This window comes from Wolffia australiana, chromosome 1, assembly GCF_029677425.1.
Source record: "Wolffia australiana isolate 7733 chromosome 1, ASM2967742v1".
Lineage (NCBI taxonomy): Eukaryota > Viridiplantae > Streptophyta > Magnoliopsida > Alismatales > Araceae > Wolffia > Wolffia australiana.
The window spans coordinates 27,641,034-27,659,420 of record NC_135835.1 but is presented as its reverse complement, the minus strand read 5'-3'; the positions used below and the strand labels follow the sequence as shown (position 1 = coordinate 27,659,420).

The following is an 18,387-nucleotide window of genomic DNA, read 5'->3' as shown; positions in this document are numbered from 1 at the left end:
TCATGTTTGGTTCTTGCCCTCCTTGCTTTTCAGAGCAATTTCGAATTGCATTGAAATCTCCTCCCACAATCCATGGCAGATTAGATGTATGAATATTTTGATATAAGCTGTCCCATAATGCATTCCTTTGCTCTTTAAAATATGATGCATAAATGAAAGTTATCAAGAAGGTTTTAGTCTCAAAGATAATTTCAGCTGTTATGCTCTGAGAGCATTCATGAAGTCGTCTGAAGGTAATGTGTTTGTCCCATAAGATCCATATTTTTCCTCGATGTTGGGCATAACATCCTTGGAGACCAAATTTCATTTTATATCGATCAATCTTTCTTTGGGCAGTCATCGGTTCTAATATGCCTATAATGTTAACTTTATATTTCCTTATTAGTTCTTTTATCCTTGTCCCTGTTTCTACTTTTGCGATGCCTCTACAATTCCATATTAGTGCATTTAACATTAATCACTATTATGGATGAGCCTCATACTCTCTAAGGGGCTTTTGCTGTGAACTGAGTGAACAGAACCGAGGCTATGGTTATAGACCTTTCTATTTAGATTCAACTGTGTGTGATAAACATGGAGTTTATCAGTGTTTCTTGTATCATCATCAGAAGTTAAATTCTCTAAGAAGTCTTCTATGGTGTTAACGGGTGGATGTCGCAGGTCATTTAGAGAATTATGAGTCACTATTCTTTTTGGGTTTTTGTGATGGTCTAGGTAATGTTTGCCATTGTCTAGACTTTGGGTACTCCATGCATCATCAGAGGACGGTGACATGCTTAGTGTTGATGACATGATGTGTTGATGTTGTTGAATCTGTCCATCCATTGTTTGTTTGTCACCTCATATAGTTTAGGGACACTTCCTTTGAAGTTAGTCAGTTTTGTATCTGGGTGTGATGCTTGTGCATTGAGTATAGTGGTACAGGTACTAGTTGAGTTGGGAGAGATGATTGTGGGTTTCTCTAAGGGTTCAAGGATATCAAACTGATTGGTGGTGACTAGGTTATCGTTGAGGTTTGATGATGAATGTCGAGTGTGATAATAATTTCTTGTGGGAGAAGCTTTATCTATTTCTACAGAATTCGATATACCCTTCTGTCTCCATTCAAATTTTCCAGACTCTATCACGTGTCTAGGTTTATCAGATCTTACTGGTCGGTGGTATTTTGTTTGTACGTTATTGTAGTTACTATGGTTGGTTATATGTGTTTATTGTCTAGTTTTGAAGTTCTTTCGGCATGTATCCTGTTGATGTCCAACCATTTGACATTGTGCACAAAATAGGGGGTGCCTTTCCACGGTGACTTTCTGTTTAATGATCTCCATAGAACCATTTTGAATAAAAATATAATCAGGAATTTTTTGTGAAATATCTACTTCTACACATGCTCTTGCATATCCGGGTCTCGTAAATTTGCTGACGCCTTCATCAGTCCCAATAAAAGTTCCGATCATGGAGGCAATAGATTTAAAGGATTCTGGATTAAAAAATTGGTATCGAAGACCTGGGAAACACACCCATAAGGGAATAAGAGTTGATTCTTTTTCTGATGAAAAGTCTGGCGTCCATCGAAATGTTCTCATAGTCACCTTGTCCATTTTCCATATGTTTTTGCTCCAAGCACTTTTAAAATCGTTTGGATTCTGAAATTGTATGAGGACATGTCTTTCATCCAAAACTGTCACTATAAAGTCAATTTGAAAGATATTTGTTTGTTCAAGTTGTGCAATAATAAAACCAACACCTGACCTTCCATATGTAAATTTACCTACAAGCGTGTTTTGAAAAGGTTGTGCCATTTGCATGATTTCCTCATCTCAAAATGTAATAAGTTTAATTCCATCACGTATGGAATAATTCTTGCAGATATTGACTGAGTAAATTTTGGAATGAATTCAATTTTTTGAGAATAGCCTGTTGGCGTGATAGTGTTTTTGTCGTCCATATATGTTGATGAGTTTGCCAAGAGAGTGTCTTTAAAGGATCTCTTCAAATTTTGCTCAGATTTTTGTGGCCTTTTAACTGATGTTCCATTAGTTGGGGGACCCGATTTGGATTCTGAAGTTCGATTTGAAGGTATTACTGAACTGTGGGGAGTCGAGATCAGATCTTGGAAGTCAGGTCTTTGTTCTGATAGTTGGTGTTTTTTTGTTTTCTTCACCAATTTCCAAGCTATATGTTTAATTTTGAATGGAAATGGGGTAAATAATTTAGAACACGTTTTGTATCATGTAACATGTCGACTATGATTTAACTGCTTTCTAGTCCTCAAAGGTGTTAATCTTCTATTGTGATGATTGTTTTGGAGCTGAATCAGTTGAGAAGCAGTTTGTGTGTTCAATGGCTGGTTACCTTTATCATTGCTCCAACATTCACTATTGTCCATTTCGCACAAAATTCCATCAACAGCTGTAGGGTGACCATAACTGATCTTATCTTCTTGATTTATATTATGACTTGTCCCAATTATATTTTCCTTCTGGATCTTTTGTTGAGAGGAACTATCCAACTACATTTCAGTTTCGATTTTACTGTACCTTGGCCTAAGATTGTCCTGCACATCTATACATGTCATCTTTATCCTTGTACTTCTACTTCTTCCATTCTCTCCTCCTTGCAAAAGTTTTGGTTTTTGACTCTGTATCATAAGTTGCCATAGCGGTGCAAAATGGCATGTTCATGTAACCATCACCTCTTTAATTTCACGTTCCATAATGTTCCATAAAAGACCTGTCCATTCAATGAATTGGTCTTCTTTCTTGTATCCATTTTGATGCTGTTCCGAAAATTCCCGAATTCTCAAATTTGATTTTACCACCTAAAGTGTGCCAATGTTGGAGAAGATTTTCGAGTAATCGAGAAACAGTTATCCAGTCATCACTTTGAGGAATAATGGTTTCAGATTTGCTATTGTGAAATTTTTCCTTTTTCCAATCAATTCCAATTGCTCTAGCCAGGTCTGGTCGGCTCATGGATATCCTGGCATTATCAATCCAGCTTTTCCTTTTGGACGGTATGTAGTAAACAAATAATTGTGTTATCAAATCATTTCTTAGTGGAATATCTAGGTCAACTGTGAGAATATTCCATATTCCTAATTCCTACAAGATTGCTTTATACGGAATAAAATCAAGGTCATTGGAAAGCTTAAATTTGGAGAATTTGAGTTGCTCGTCAAGTTGCAGACGACGAGATTCAAATTCTTGATGTTGTTGCTTGGAAATAGATCTAGGTTGAGACGCCAAGTCCTGTGGTGTGTTCAATGTGACAAGATGAGATGTCATAGACATATTGACTTCCACTTGATGATGTTTCCTTTTGTTTTCGGTGTTTTGCCCTTTTTTTTTTCCAGTCATCCTGGTGTTTCCCTCCCTCTCTTGAATGATACTTCTAGGTATATAGCTAATAGTATTTTCCCTAGTTGGATTTTTTTCTGGTTTTGTGTCTATCGTGTTTTTGATGTTATGCTTTGTGTGATCTAGTTATGTTTAAAGAATCCAGAATTGGATATGCATGATAGTACCCAAAGACAGTAAGTTCTAAAAATGTGTACTACACAACTATTTTAATATCAAATAAAGATATGGAAAAGAAACATCAATATATGAAGCAATACCAACTAAAGCATAAATTTATATTCTTGATAAATGTGATCATACCTGGGAGAATACCTGATAATGTAGATGAATAACAGGTTTGATGGGTTCGACTTCCAGCTAGAAATAATATGATCTGCTTAGATTGCCTCCGTTATCCTCCACGGTCCTCTTCTTCCACTTGGATACTCTCTGCTAGGCGTCAACTGATTTCCTTTGCTTCCCCTTGTTGTGCGATGTCTAAGCTCCGCCGTTCAGCCTTCCTCTTACTTCCCTCCTCGTCCTCGACCCTCCTTCTCCCCCCTTCACCTCTGCCTCTTCCCCCTTTCTCCCTCCCCCTTCTTCTTCCTCCCTCTCTTTCCCTCCTCACTCCTTCATCCTCGTCCCTCCCTCTCCCTCCCTTACTCAAGCCCCTTCCTCTCTTCTCTCCCTTTCTCTGTCACCCTCGCCCCTCCCTTCCTCTTCCCACGACCACACTCTCCCTCGCCCCTCCCTTCCTCCTCCCGTGGCCACACCTTCCCCCGCCCCACCCTTCCCTCTCCCACGACCTTACCCTATCTCCCCTCCTCTCTCTCTCTCTCTATCTATCTATCTATCTGTGTATCTATCTATCTGTCTATCTATCTATCTATCTGTCTGTCTATCTATCTATCTATCTATCTGTTTGTCTATCTATCTATCTGTCTATCTATCTATCTGTCTATCTATCTATCTATCTATCTATCTATCTGTCTGTCTGTCTATCTATCTATCTATCTATCTATCTATTTTTTTTTTTTAAAGCAAATTTCATCAAATATAAAAATTTGTACATCAGTTTGTTGGAGCTGACCAGATGTCAAGCACCTGAGAGAGATGGGATAGAAAATCAAAAAATATTTGGCAGCATCTCCCCTGTTTCTTTTCCTTTCAGCTAAAACCAAAGTAGAGTAATCTAATCATTTTCCTTGTCAGATTTTCCTTCCTCATTTTGTTGATGTTTGGGTTCATTTGTTGGCTGTCACGTTCTTTTCCTGTTGTCTTTTCTCGTATGTCGTGGTTGTTCCCTATGGTTCGTATTTAAAATGTATTCGATCACCGCGGATGCTTGGACTCAACCAAATCTTCTTGGGACGTTGCGGTGCTGTGATTCTTACCTATTTCTGAAATTATCAAGCTATGTCTCAAGGCTAACCTTGAACTTTAATAAAATTTTGGTTAGCTCATAAACAAGAATATAGATAAGAAAATTTAAAATCTTTAAGATGCAAGATAGGTATCCCATTTTTTAATTTTGGTTTTCTTAAAGAAATTATAGTATCATTTAATTATGTTATCATTTCTAAAAGAAATGCTAACATAATAAGTTTACATCAATATATGATTTATGTGCTGAAATCTGAGATAAAAATAGTTTCTCCATGCCTTCAGGATAAATACAAACCACCTCCACTGGTCTCCTAGGGTACAATGATATGTTGATGCACTACCCTTAAAGATGTGTCGCTCTTTCTTCTTTGATTTGGCCCAACACTATCCGGTGGTGATGGGGATTAGCATCACATTCCTCGGGAGATCGAGAATCTTCATACGATGGTTTCAACACTTTTCTGAAAATAATCCACAAACCGTTGTACATTTCCCTCATTGTCATCTTTTGATACTTGTACTGATTCCTGCTGTTTTTTATTGGTGCAAAATTTCAAGCTTTTTGTAGAAAAGTTTATCCATTTGTTGTTGTCTGCTTGTTGTCTTGATTTTTCTTGATCATAGCTGAATATAATTCCAAATCAACTTCGGCTTTGAGTTTGATTTGTTGTTGTTTCCTTGTTGTTCTGTCCTTTCTTGACCGCAATTGAATATCTTTCAATATTGACTTTGACTGTGAAGTATTGTTTCCAAGTCATTTGGTTTGCCTTTGTTGATTGCTTGAACGCTTATGGTGAGACCTCGTTGTTGGCTCCTCTCTCCCCCCCGACTTTGGTATTGGTTCTCCTGGTCACTTCCGGATAGGTGGGTTGCATCATTGAGTACTTAGCTAGTAACTTCTTGAGAAGATGCATCAAAAAATCCTCGGTCCTAATAAACCAAAGGTGGAAGTAGCTTCCATGTCCAAAAAGGTTAGAAAATCTTTTTTCCTCTCTGATTTCAAGCACATTATTTTCTTTTCATTGCATTCCGATGTTACTAAAAAGTTTTGCCATCCATAATAATTTTGAGTCTAAATATCTAAACATTAGTGTTAAGATAAAGCAGCGCATAGAAATCTATGAATGTACTTGGTCCATAAAAGTGCACCTTGGAATTTTGATGCCAAGTTTCATGTCTTAAATTTGATTGAACTTCTTCACAAAGGTTTCTCGATCTTTTAGTTTGCCGAAGATATGGTAATCCCATCTGCTCTGTCCTGATAGCCCCTTGCATGAAAGTGGTAATTCCTGCATAGATGAAAAAATATTTTCCTACCTAGCCTAATGCCATGGTTAGCCAGCATCTGCAACTGAATTCCCTTCCCTATATATGTGTTTGATTGTCGGTATCCCTTCAAGCAGTTTTAAAATTTTATTCCATCTTTTTTGTTCTTTCCAAATGGCACAATGCTGCTTTTGTACCATTTCAACCAGTGACTGTGAGTCTGTTTCAACAATTATATTCCTTATTCTTAGACTTCTACATAGTCTTAGTCCATCCAAAAGCGCTCTGATTTCTGCTACCATGCTCGTTTGCACTTTGTAGTCTTTTGAAAATGCAGCTACCACGAAACCTCTTTCATCTCTGATTACTCCTCCTGCACTTTCTCCAGGATTGCCTTTAGAAGCTCCATCAATGTTAAGCTTGAGAATACCCGTTGGAGGTTTCTGCCATGTGACTATTTTAACAGAATGTATATAAATCTTTGGTCCCTCGGTGAGCCCCCAGTTTTTCAGACTTTTTAATTCTTGAATACACGTGATTTTCTTTGGTTGGACTTGTCTATCCATGTACTTGATTGTATTTAGAAGCCTATATCTGAAAGCCTCATTCAAAACCTGACCTTTCCATTTTCCATTATTTCGTTCCTTCCAAATTTCCCACAATATTGTAAAGAAAGAGTTTCTTTTCAATATTTGGGCTTTTGATTCCCTGATGGATTTTTTACAAAAGAATTGAAACCAACCACCAAATGTCTTTGTACTTTTTTCTGGCAACTCCCATTGATTTAAAAACCAGTCCCATGTATTATTGGCACTTTGGCTATTGAAGAAAAGATGTAATCTGTCTTCTATTTGAGGCCAATTATTGCAACATACACATTTTGAGGCTAAACTGATTCCTACATTCTGGAAGTTTTTGTCAAGAGGAAGTTTATTATGGAGAAGCTTCCACATGAAGATACTGATTTTTGTGGGTAAGACTTTATTCCAAATAGTTGAGAATAACAATGATTTTGCATTACTATCCCTGCAAAATGCCCAAGCTGATTTTGTGGAAAACTTTCCTGAATTTTCTATAGTCCAGATTGGTTTATCATCACGGTCTGAGAGACTGACTTTTTTCTGCTTAATTGCGTGAATATAAGCTTCGGGAAATCTAGCTCTTTTCAATAGTTCTTCCCAATTTTGTCCCAAAAATTCAGCAACAGAGGAATTGCATATTTCACGAGAGATATTTCCTATGTCACAAAGTCTTGCCAATCCTGTCCAATTGGTTTTCCAAGCATCGATGTTTCCTTTTCCAACCTCCCATTGAATGATAGGCATCATTTGTAACCATACACTATGCAATGATTTAATACAATGCGGTAAAGTTGAGTCCTCTGCCTAGTCCTCTATGTGACCATATTTGGCAATTATTAATTGACTCCATAAAGAGGAGTTATTTAAAAGATTCCATACCCTTTTCATTTTTAGTGCTTGGAGTATATCTTCTACCTTTCGAATGCCTAGTCCCCTTTCTGCATATGGCCTACATACCATTGACCAACTTATCCATGATCTTTTATGATTCTGAAGGTTTCCAGCCCAAAAAAATGTAGCGAGATGCTTCTTGATAGACTTCAATATAGATTTTGGTGGATCATATACTGATAGAGTGTGGATTGGAAAACTATTTAGCACACTATTCAAAAGAGTCAATCTACCTCCTACAGACAAAAGTTTTCCTTTCCATCCCTCTATCCTCTTTGTAATTTTTGTAGTCAAATGCTCAAAGTAAGATGCTTTGGATCTACCTGTGAAAATTGAGCATCCTAAGTACTTGAAAGGAAAGCTTCCATTTTTGTAACCAGTCAATTCTTCCAACTTAGAGATTTTAGCTCGTCCAGTGTTTGGTTTTGTATAGAAGGAACTCTTATCCTTATTGATTTTCTGTCCTGACACCTCCTCAAATGTTTGAATAAGCTTCATCATTTGACGAATAGAGTTGATGCCACTGTTTAAGAAAATAATTGTATCATCTGCAAATAAGCTATGAGTAATTAAAGGACATCCCCTTTTGATATGATAATGTTTCACTTGCCCTGTTGAGATGATGCTCGATATGTGTCTGCTTAATACATCTTGCGCTAGTATGAATAGGCTTGCTGAGAGTGGATCCCCTTGTCTTAGACCCCTCAAACTTTGGAAGAATGGTGAGGAATTCCCATCTACAATGACTGAAAATGGGATATCGCTAATGCATGCCTGAATCATCCATATCCATTTTCTACTAAATCCATATTGTGATAAAACTTTTTCCAAATATACCCAATCAACTCTATCATAAGCTTTTTCCATATCTAATTTGAGGATGAGATTATGCCCTCGGCATTTGTTATTTATTGATTGAGAAGCTTCTTGAACAAGTGCTATACTGTCATGTATTGATCGATTAGGTACAAACCCATTCTGTTCTTTGGATATGACTTTGGGAAGAACAATAGAGAGTCTTTTTGCCAGTATCTTAGTGATGATCTTATATATGGTGTTACAAAGGCTGATTGGTCTCATCTGTGAAAAGTTTTCTGGTACTTGTACTTTAGGAATTAGAGAAATAAAAGTGCTTTTCCAAGATATTGGTATTGAAGAAGTGTGAAAGAAGGATTGGATAGCTTCAATGACGTCCTTTTTTATAATATGCCAGCAACTTTGGAAGAATCTTGCTGTGAATCCATCAGGCCCTGGTGCACTGTCTGGCTTCATGTTTTTCACTGTGCTTTCTATCTCAGATGCATTGGGACATTCAGTGAGAGTATCATTCTCTTTTTCTGAGATTAGTGGTGGTAGAATGCTTAAGAAATCATCATTAATATGGGTCTGAATTGTTGTAAACATATTTTTGTAGTACTGAACAGCTTCATCTATTATACTTTTGCCCTCTGCTAAACACTTTCTCTTTATGAATGAATAAGGATCATGTGAATGTCGACATTTTAAAAGTGTATGGAAATATTTTGTGTTTCTGTCTCCTTCTGCGGACCACTGAATTCTGGCCTTTTGCTTTAAGAATAATTCTTCTTGATGGAGTCTTTCTTCGAGTTAGTTTTGCAGCCTTGTTAGAAGGTGTTCCTTTTCCTGATTCCATTCCATCTGAAGTTCCTCCTCTGTCTTTGCAATCTTTACTTGTAGCTCTTGAATATGATTGGTTATATGACCAAACACTTCTTTATTCCATGTCTTTAGTTCCTGTCTATCTATCTATCTATCTATCTATCTATCTATCTATCTATCTATCTATCTGTCTGTCTGTCTATCTATCTATCTATCTATCTATCTGTCTGTCTATCTATCTATCTATCTATCTACCTATCTATCTATCTATCTATCTATCTATCTATCTATCTATCTATCTATCTACCTATCTATCTATCTATCTATCTATCTGACTGTCTGTCTCTCTCTCTATCTGTCTATCTCCCCCTCCCCTATCTTCCCTCTCTCTTCTCCCTCTCTCTGGCTCTCTCTATCTTTCTATCTATCTCCCCTCTCCCTTACCTTCCCCTCTCTCCCTCTCTAGGAAGAGAGAGAGGAAGATAAGGGAGAGGGGGAGAGAGAGAGAGAGGGTACTGTCAGTTTATTTGAAATGACTGGTTCAAGTGCTGAAAAACCGCATGGAGAGAAGCTGTCTTGAACATGTTTATTAATCATTCCTGTTCTTTCAAATTGTTTTGGGCATTCTCCTCCTGTCTAGCAACATTTTCACTCATTTTCATTGTTGGTGCATTAGTGTGATGTGAAATCTGTCAAATAAAATAAGAAATACCAAGAAAATTTATGATTCATAAATAGAAACGTTTTTAGAAACATATATATCTTAAATCAAGAATAAAAACATATTAATGGAAATATTCAGATAGTCCCTCGTGGTGTCTCAGAATATGAATATACACCTAAATTACATAATTCCCTAATAATAATAAAGTTGATTATCCATGTGGATCTCATGTACACGAAATCAAAGTTTATATTATCATTTAAGATACATGACTATAAATGGAATTAAACTCACCTTTAAATTTTCATTTCAAGAAAAAAATATAAAGGTATAACTTTACACAAATTTCTCCCTCTAATTAAACCACTGGCATAGGCGAATCATAGCCTCTTCATTATTGGATGCATAATTACAAATTTAAAATAACTAATTGTTATTATTCAGCTGTGGAAGATACAAAATTTATTAACATGATTTAATTTTTCTGGGGCCATATTCATCTCAATTATAAGATATTACAAAATTGACCCGCCGGTATATTTCGAATGTAATTACATCCATATATGTGTACAATATTTAGTCATTTATCTCAAAGTTGACTCGGATGCAAGTTCTGATCCGAGACCTTGATGATGACGGGAGGTTGACAAGTCATTTTGATACCAAACATTTGTATACATCTAGATGTCAATGATGATGACAAAAATCATTGTCTTCACAGGCATAAACTCACAATTAGGATAAAATTATATTGTTGTTGGATTTGAATTTAATCAATAAATTTTATAAACCAATACTCATTTGAATATACTAGTTAGCAAATGAGTTTGGGTCATCTCCACAACGAACAGATCTTAGGGAAATAACTCTCTTGGTACAGTGATTTAAGAGGACAAGAATGGGTATGTATAGGATAAGAGGTAGTGATAAGATGAAGATGGTAAGATGAGATTGGGGTAATAATATTTACTGAGGGCCAAAAGAATATTACCACAAGTGGTAGATGATGGGAGGTGATAACACAGATTTACATGTTTATTTGCATTCAATCGCTAATATATGCGCGTTATAGGCTATAACTGATTAAATTTATTTTTAGAATGATATTTTAATTTTATTAATTTTTAAGTGCTTTTAATGATTTTGATGCCATCGAATTCTGAAAGAAAATAATTTTTTTGACGAAGGATATTGTTTTTCCTGAATTTTTGGTATTATATTCAACAACATCAAATTATATCAATAAAATTATCCTTTTATACCTCTTTTTTACCACATATTTTTAGATTTGCACTATCATTATTCATCGTTTAAGGATAAAATGAGAAATATCTGATTTATTTTCTTAAGATCTATTTTTATGTATTTTAATGATTTTTGAGAGTAAAATTCTCATTTTATCAAAGTATATATTTGACATGTCAGAAGAGAGAGAGTTGATAAAGTAATAATTTTTAATTTCAAATTTGCCTCTGTCTACACATCAGATTTATTTCAAATAAAATACCTCCTTTTTATTGGGCCACGCCACCCTTGCGATTAAAGAATTAGGTAAGATATTTGTCAACATTAAATGCAAATATTGCGAGTAATGACTGATTGTTGCTAATCATTATCCCTAACCGTGGTTGGTCACGGGGCGTCATGGAAATAGCCAGGTTAAATATGTATTTCGACTTAGAAATTATGTATTAATTTATTTCAAAATATGTATTTCTCCTTAAAAAATCATATCTTTATGTATTTAATGTCAATATATTATGGAAAAATTATATTATTTCAGAATTTGATATCATAAAATTCATTTAACGTTTTTAAAATTCATAAAATTTAATTATTTCTAATCTTGACAATACACACATATTATCAATCTAATGCAAATAAACACTTGAATATGGTCAGATTAAGCAACAAAAATTGTGTGTTATCTTGCGACCAAAAAATAAATAAATAGTTTTAATGCATTTGACTAAATGGAAAAGTTGGTAAAGATGACGTACAAACATGATTACACTTGATTGGCAAAGAGTGTATAAAAGGTTTGACTTGGCTTGTGAATCTAGGCAAACCATATCATTCCTCAAATTCATCATTGATATGCAACAACATGTTAGTGAATAAAAATTAAAAAATGCATCAATGTAGCACCTGGTGATGCATCGCCACATCACACATTCTGGTGGATAGTATGTGATGCCGGAAGACGGCGGGGTTCTTCTGTGTGGGTATCGAGACGATGCTCTGATACCAATTTGATGTTGGATGATGGCGGTGTTGTCATCCGGACGGGTATCGAGACGATGCTCTGATACCAATTTGATGTCGGACGTCGTCTAGGATGTCATCCGGTTAGTACCGGATCGATAGCTCGGTACCTAGATAGTGATGTTGGATGTCGACGGTGTCATCGTCTGATGGATAAGATAAACCCTGAACGGGTATATGTAACTATGATGCAATGAGTGCGTCCTATGTGTCATATTTGTAGGTCCCGACTCGAGGGAGATGCCGAACTCCGTACTCTAAAGGGGTTGCAGCGTGACGGTGATGGTGGCCTTTCGGACCTCATCTGAGGGGCAACAATGTCTACGGGCCGAACGGAATAAATCTGTGGGGCCCACACGTAACAGATGGGATACCGGTAATGACGCTCAATTGTCTCGTGGTTATCTCTCAATTCCTTCCTCTATCACCTATTAGCCGAAGCGCAGTGGAGTCGATCGAGAGTATACTGTAAAAAGGCAATATAATGAGTGACGGGTGAGGACAATGTACCTCGAGGGGGTGGCTTGTGGTGTAGGCTCTTCGTCGATGACAATTACAGGAGTGGAAGGTAGAGACAGAGGAGCAAGGAGAGGATGCTCGACAGCTGACGACGGTCCAAGTTGGAGCGATATGCTGAGAGAGAAGCATGAGGAGGGGGAATGATGGAGAACCGTAGTCCACATAGCTATCGAGCTAGAGGGACTCGCTTCTAGTGATTGGGGCGGTGCGAGATGCACCTAATCACACGGTGGGCGGTAACAACAACAGATGGACACAATCATCTAGCCTTCGACCAGGCACCGGACGCAGAGGTGATCGTACGACTGGGGAGTCAGATCTCCACAGGTACTCCCGCTGACAATCGGGCGGGTCTCAGAGGATATATGGGGGATCCCATCTCCAATTAGCGTTCAACACCAACCCGGCCAATGTTGAGGGGCCCAAGGGTCGGTGGTCGAACATCTGTGGGAGGAATGGGGCCTTCGGTGGGTCACGATAGCACCACGAGCGTTGACTAATACTCGCTGTCGAGGCAGTCCTCCGGAGTCATTGGGGAAGGATGGAATTCCTGACGGGGTCGGGAACCAGGCCACTAGACGGCGCACCGCTCGGATCGTGATTGATTAGGGCAGTGTGTTGGGCGCACACAATCGCGGAAGCGTACTTGGACGTGAACCAATGCAGAATATGTCAAGGAAGATCCCAAGACGATACGAGGAGAAACACTGAGGTGTAGTCATTAGCCTCGTCACGTCCCCGCGTCGTCACCATCAATAGAGCAACTCCAACTCCAAGAGTGAGAGAGAGGGAAGGAGGAAGAGACTTCTAGTTCAAATGAACTTTCAAGAAACTCTACTCAACTCAAAGGGAGGAAAGAAGAATACATCAAGGGATGTCGGGATGAAGAAAACAAGGGAGATGGGGAGCCTTTTCTAGGCACAAACCAAGGACTAAATTCCCCCTAAAAACTAGGCACGATCCTAGAAAGTGGGCACGATCCTACTTTCTAGGATGTACCAAGTTAGCCCCCACAATCCTGAAACCTAGGGCTGGGGGGTTTGACATTTCCAACACAGTGTTCCGCGTTGACCGAGATAAGCAAATTCTCCATTGGCATCCAAATTGGGGAAATTCACGTACGTCTGATTGATTTCAGGGGATCACCACCGTGATTGGGAATTTGGCACCTGGAGATATGGATCGGTCGGTCTATCCATCGAGTCGTGGATCAGCGGATGCCACAGGGCTCACCGAAGGGGCAAAATGTCAAGCTCGGACAGATGAAATGGCCAGGGTTGCGAAGGCGCCTAGGGCATCGGCCGTCATCGTCGTACCGCCCTGGGCTTTTGTTGACCGAGTCAGACAGCCGCTCCTGCCGGAAATCGACGGTAGAAGAGTCCGCGCGCTGAGCGAACTCTTGGGGTGTGCTGTGTCACAAGGGGGGGGGGGAATGGGGAGAATTGAATTCTCAACCCACCCAGGAGTGCGCAGTCCTCACACTTGGGCACCCTTCTTTCTCTCGGGATCTCCTTGCGCTCCCTTTCCTCCTCGCCTTCTCTTCTCCTTTCTTTCTGTACGAGGGGTGAGACCAAGATAGAATGAAAACAAATCAACTCAAAATTCTTCCTGGTCTAGTTTCCTTACGGCGCCCACTCTTTCCTTATAAAGGGAAGTCAAATGGGCCTAATGGGTCAACAAAAGGAGGGGGGGTATTGATCCATTAAGGGGGCCTTATATAATGGGCCCCCATTACAAAAATAAAGGGGAAATAAAACAAAAAGGAAGGGGGGAAAAGGGAGGGGAGTCCAAAATGACTAAGGGACCCCTCTCACATGACAAGGTAGACACAAAACACGTATAAAATGACAGACATGAATACATTGACGGCGACTAGACGATGGGGTGAAAGAAATCAAAACAGGATAAATGAGCATAATTCACCCGGGCTGTCAGCGCCGGGTGTCTTCGTTGGCACCTTGGCGTGCCGGTCCGCTAGACACGAGGGTGGACAGTCGACGACGGTGACAGTGGCTCGGATGACGGCTTCGATGGGTCTAGATGGCGTGCACCATCAGTATGTGACCATCAAGCCAATCACACCACTACATTTTTATTTAAGTTCATTGAAACAAACATTTATTCATTATTATTTCTATGTGATATTTATAATAAAATCCATGAATACACAAAACAACCCACTGAATTTTGATGAGATCATAATTACAATGATCACTCGTCTTTATACATGTATTTACATTATTCCTATTCAAGTGATATTGACATTGAATTATCAAAATAAAATAGCACTATCTTATCTTACTGATATAATAATTCTGGTTGATCATATGGCTATTAGTGTGGAAACACCAAGGACAGATGGTGGGTGCTCTTTGGAGAAGGAGTTAACTAAATTGATTCCTACGAATACCTGAATGTTTTGATAACATGATAAATGAAACTATAATTGTATACAGTTTATATGATTTTATACTCATTCATCCCAATTTTATCATGTTATTACCCGATTTAACTGAATATTCATAGAACACTTACAATTTTCATTTTATGCGCATTATGGGCACTTTTAAGTGAATCCTCTTGACTTATTTGAAATGAATACTTTCCAGCTCCATGTGTGTAGAAATTTTCAGTGTTTTCTACCCACTGCCATTTCATAGGACTTGATTGGGCCTGTCTTGCAGCAGGCCAGCCACAAGTGCACCCATCCACCCACCAGTCTATGGGGGAAGCAATGATGCACTTAGTGTTCCATAAGGTTCTCCCTCTTTAGGGCTTAATAACCTATTTTGACCAAGTTCAGAACATGGTGGGGCACCCTAAAGCAGGTATAGATCGGTCTTAACTGGTCTAGAACTGGCACGGACTAGACCAGCCAGTGCAAGGGCCCATCTCCAACTGCTTGATGTCAGCCATCACTACCCATCGCTACTGCTGATTGCCAGAAAAAAGGTAAAAAATAATGTTTTATGGATTTAGAAATTGTGAAAAATCAGAAAAGTCCCTAAAATATTGTTATTGAACATCTGATCATTCTAACATCTAATTAAATTCTTGACAATTTACTAAGTTTAATATTCATCATGTTTGTGATAAATTAATTCATATATAGATATAAATATCAAAAAAGGGTAATTGGAACTTTCAAACATAGAGAGAATTCAGAAATTTGAAGTACTCTCTCCTTGTTGATCGACCCCTTGCTTGCCCTATAAATATTATAGAGTATTGAAGTGGAATGTTATATAAAATTTTGTTGTTTAAATCCAAATCAAAACAACAGCATGAACACTTAAATTTGGACTTATGAGATATTATACATAAAGTTTATTGAATTAATCTATACGAATTCCCTAATGGTGTTATATGTAAAATTCATTGAATTTAAGTTTATGAATCACTCAATGGTATAATACCAAACCACCAATCAGGTTGATTAATGGCATAGTTGTATAAGTGATCCATTGACTAGAGACACCAAAGACATCTCGTGGATTGTCAACTATGTTTTGAGTATGGGTTACGAGTCTCTAACCACAGGATTTAAAAAAGTCTTAGTTGAAACATAGATAGAAGCACACGGGAGTGATTGAATGGTTAAGATGAAATTATCCAAGCTCGGCCTAAGATGAGATTGACTCACAGAAAATGATGTAGCTAAATCCCAAGTCAGGGTAGTGAGGATATTGGGGAAGGCATTCCCCAATGATCTTGATTACACATCATTATTTATAAAATAATGGATTATGATTTGGTGATTACGCATACCTTAAGTCATTTGGGAGTCTCACACGGATGAGGGAATATACATCTATGGTAACTAATGATGGTAAAGGTTCTATGAGAGAGTTTGAACACTACTATGTATCTTTTGGAAAATGATGTGTAGTTTGACAATTGGAGTAAATTGACCCTTAGTTTGATAATCCATATGTTGATATAGTAAATTAACAAGGTTGGCTAATAATTATTATTAGGGTAATAAATTTATTAACTAGAAAAATACATGGGCCTCGAGGGTCACATCATAGAGGCACCCATTTTAGGCACCCAGGCCATCCAAAGCTGGGTGCCCCTCTTTCTTCCTTCTCGTATTTTCGATTAACTAAGAAGACTGTCTTCATGGTGAGAAGACCTACAAGAGCTTAAGAACATTTGGAGAAGAGGAAGCAGAGATCCTACAACACATTGATCATGTGGATACTTCACGAGGCCAGATATTCGAACAACTTCAGGACAAGTTCAAGGGAGTGAGTCAAGGGTATAATAATTTCCCCACAAGGGACAAAAACTTTGATTTATTTTAGTGATAAATTTGGAATCGATCATATATTTCATGACATGGAAATTGTTTTCTAGCCTTCAATCAAAGCACTAGAATCCAATACAAACATTGGGAGTTTCTTATCTTCTTTGAAGTGAATGAAACATATTAGCATGTCATTTAATTGAAAATAAAACTTATTCTGAAACCCTTATCCTTTGAGTTCATCATATTCTAAGACCCATACTCTAGTATGACACAAAGAATTTATAAATGCATATGAAAACTAAGTGAAAAGCCAGATTAGATTGCACAACTTGAAGAGCTATCAGATGAAGCATCATTTTATGAGCTACCTGAGATGGAGGAATTTAATGAAGGGAATAAACAATCAGATCATAGTTACCTTTTCATTCCAGAATGTATTTTCTGAGACAAAGTAATGTATAATATTAATTTAAGTAGCTAAGTCATGACCTAGATGAGGGGTGAATTTGTTTTTTTAGATTTAGTTCACTCAAGTCTAGTTAATTATGTGAGATATGCAATAACAATCTAGGGAATTATATATAGGATATATTAGACTAAGTTAAATTTTAAGACAACTTAGGCTAGTCCATAATGCTATTTGGGGATATCTAATCCAAGGTGAGATAAAACCTAATGAAGTTTGAGTGAATTTTCCTTAACAAAAACCCTTGGAGATACAATATTAGAAGGATATTAAAAAATAAAAAGTTGGTGAATCCCTCTTGTGTTCAACCCATAGCATCTTCCATGGTATGGCACTGCTTGAACTCCTTTGAATCGACCCCAAAAGCCTTCACTTGGTCAACCACCAATCCCTTCAGCTAGTTGACCCCCAAAGAATACTAGGATCAATTACATTTTGTATATTTGGTTAATCCAAAATAGTTTTAGAAATGGAGATAATTTCATACAAAATGTTTTTTAACGATACTCAATGAGAAGCATTCTCTCAAAATATTTACACAAAATATTTCTCCAGATGTTATATCACAAGATGGTTAAATAAATTTTTTGTTTACTTATTTTCTGATTTTGTTCTTCCCTTATTTTTATCCATATCTCCTCTTATATATTTATGCATATATACTTTATTCCTCAATATATGTGGAAATCAAGAGTGTTGTTTGAAATCTCGCATGAACACATCTAATTTTTCCTTCTCTTTCTTGGAAATTTAAAACTAATAAAAATATCCAGGGTGTTAGGAAATTATGATAAATTATAAAATTTTATTTCTTTTATAACTCTTTATCCAACAGGTTATCTATTACTTCTGTCCATGATGCCATTGTTTTCTTATTTGTTCCCTTACATCTATTCAAATATTACATCAACGGCAATTTTCTAAATCCTATATATTTTTCTAGATGTCAGGAATAACTTTTATGTTCGAACAAAGTTAAAAAACTGTTAGCATAAATATCAAAGAGACTATATTATTCAAAATACTACAGAAATTAAGTTTATTCATCGTAATTTATACTATTTATATATCATCATTTTATTCTGATATAAAAATGGAAAGTAGGTAGATAAGCATGTTTATCATCTCATTTAACGATT

At 37.3% G+C, this 18,387-nt stretch overlaps 1 long non-coding RNA gene across 1 annotated transcript; it reads left to right on the top strand.

Annotated features, from left to right (window-relative positions):
* Nucleotides 1–5,359: 5,359 nt before the first annotated feature.
* On the top strand, nt 5,360–7,079 carry LOC144713266 (uncharacterized). The gene is made up of 3 exons (XR_013583988.1): nt 5,360–5,695; nt 6,379–6,482; nt 6,903–7,079. It is a non-coding gene; the product is annotated as an uncharacterized LOC144713266 (long non-coding RNA).
* The last annotated feature ends 11,308 nt before the right edge of the window (nt 7,080–18,387 follow it).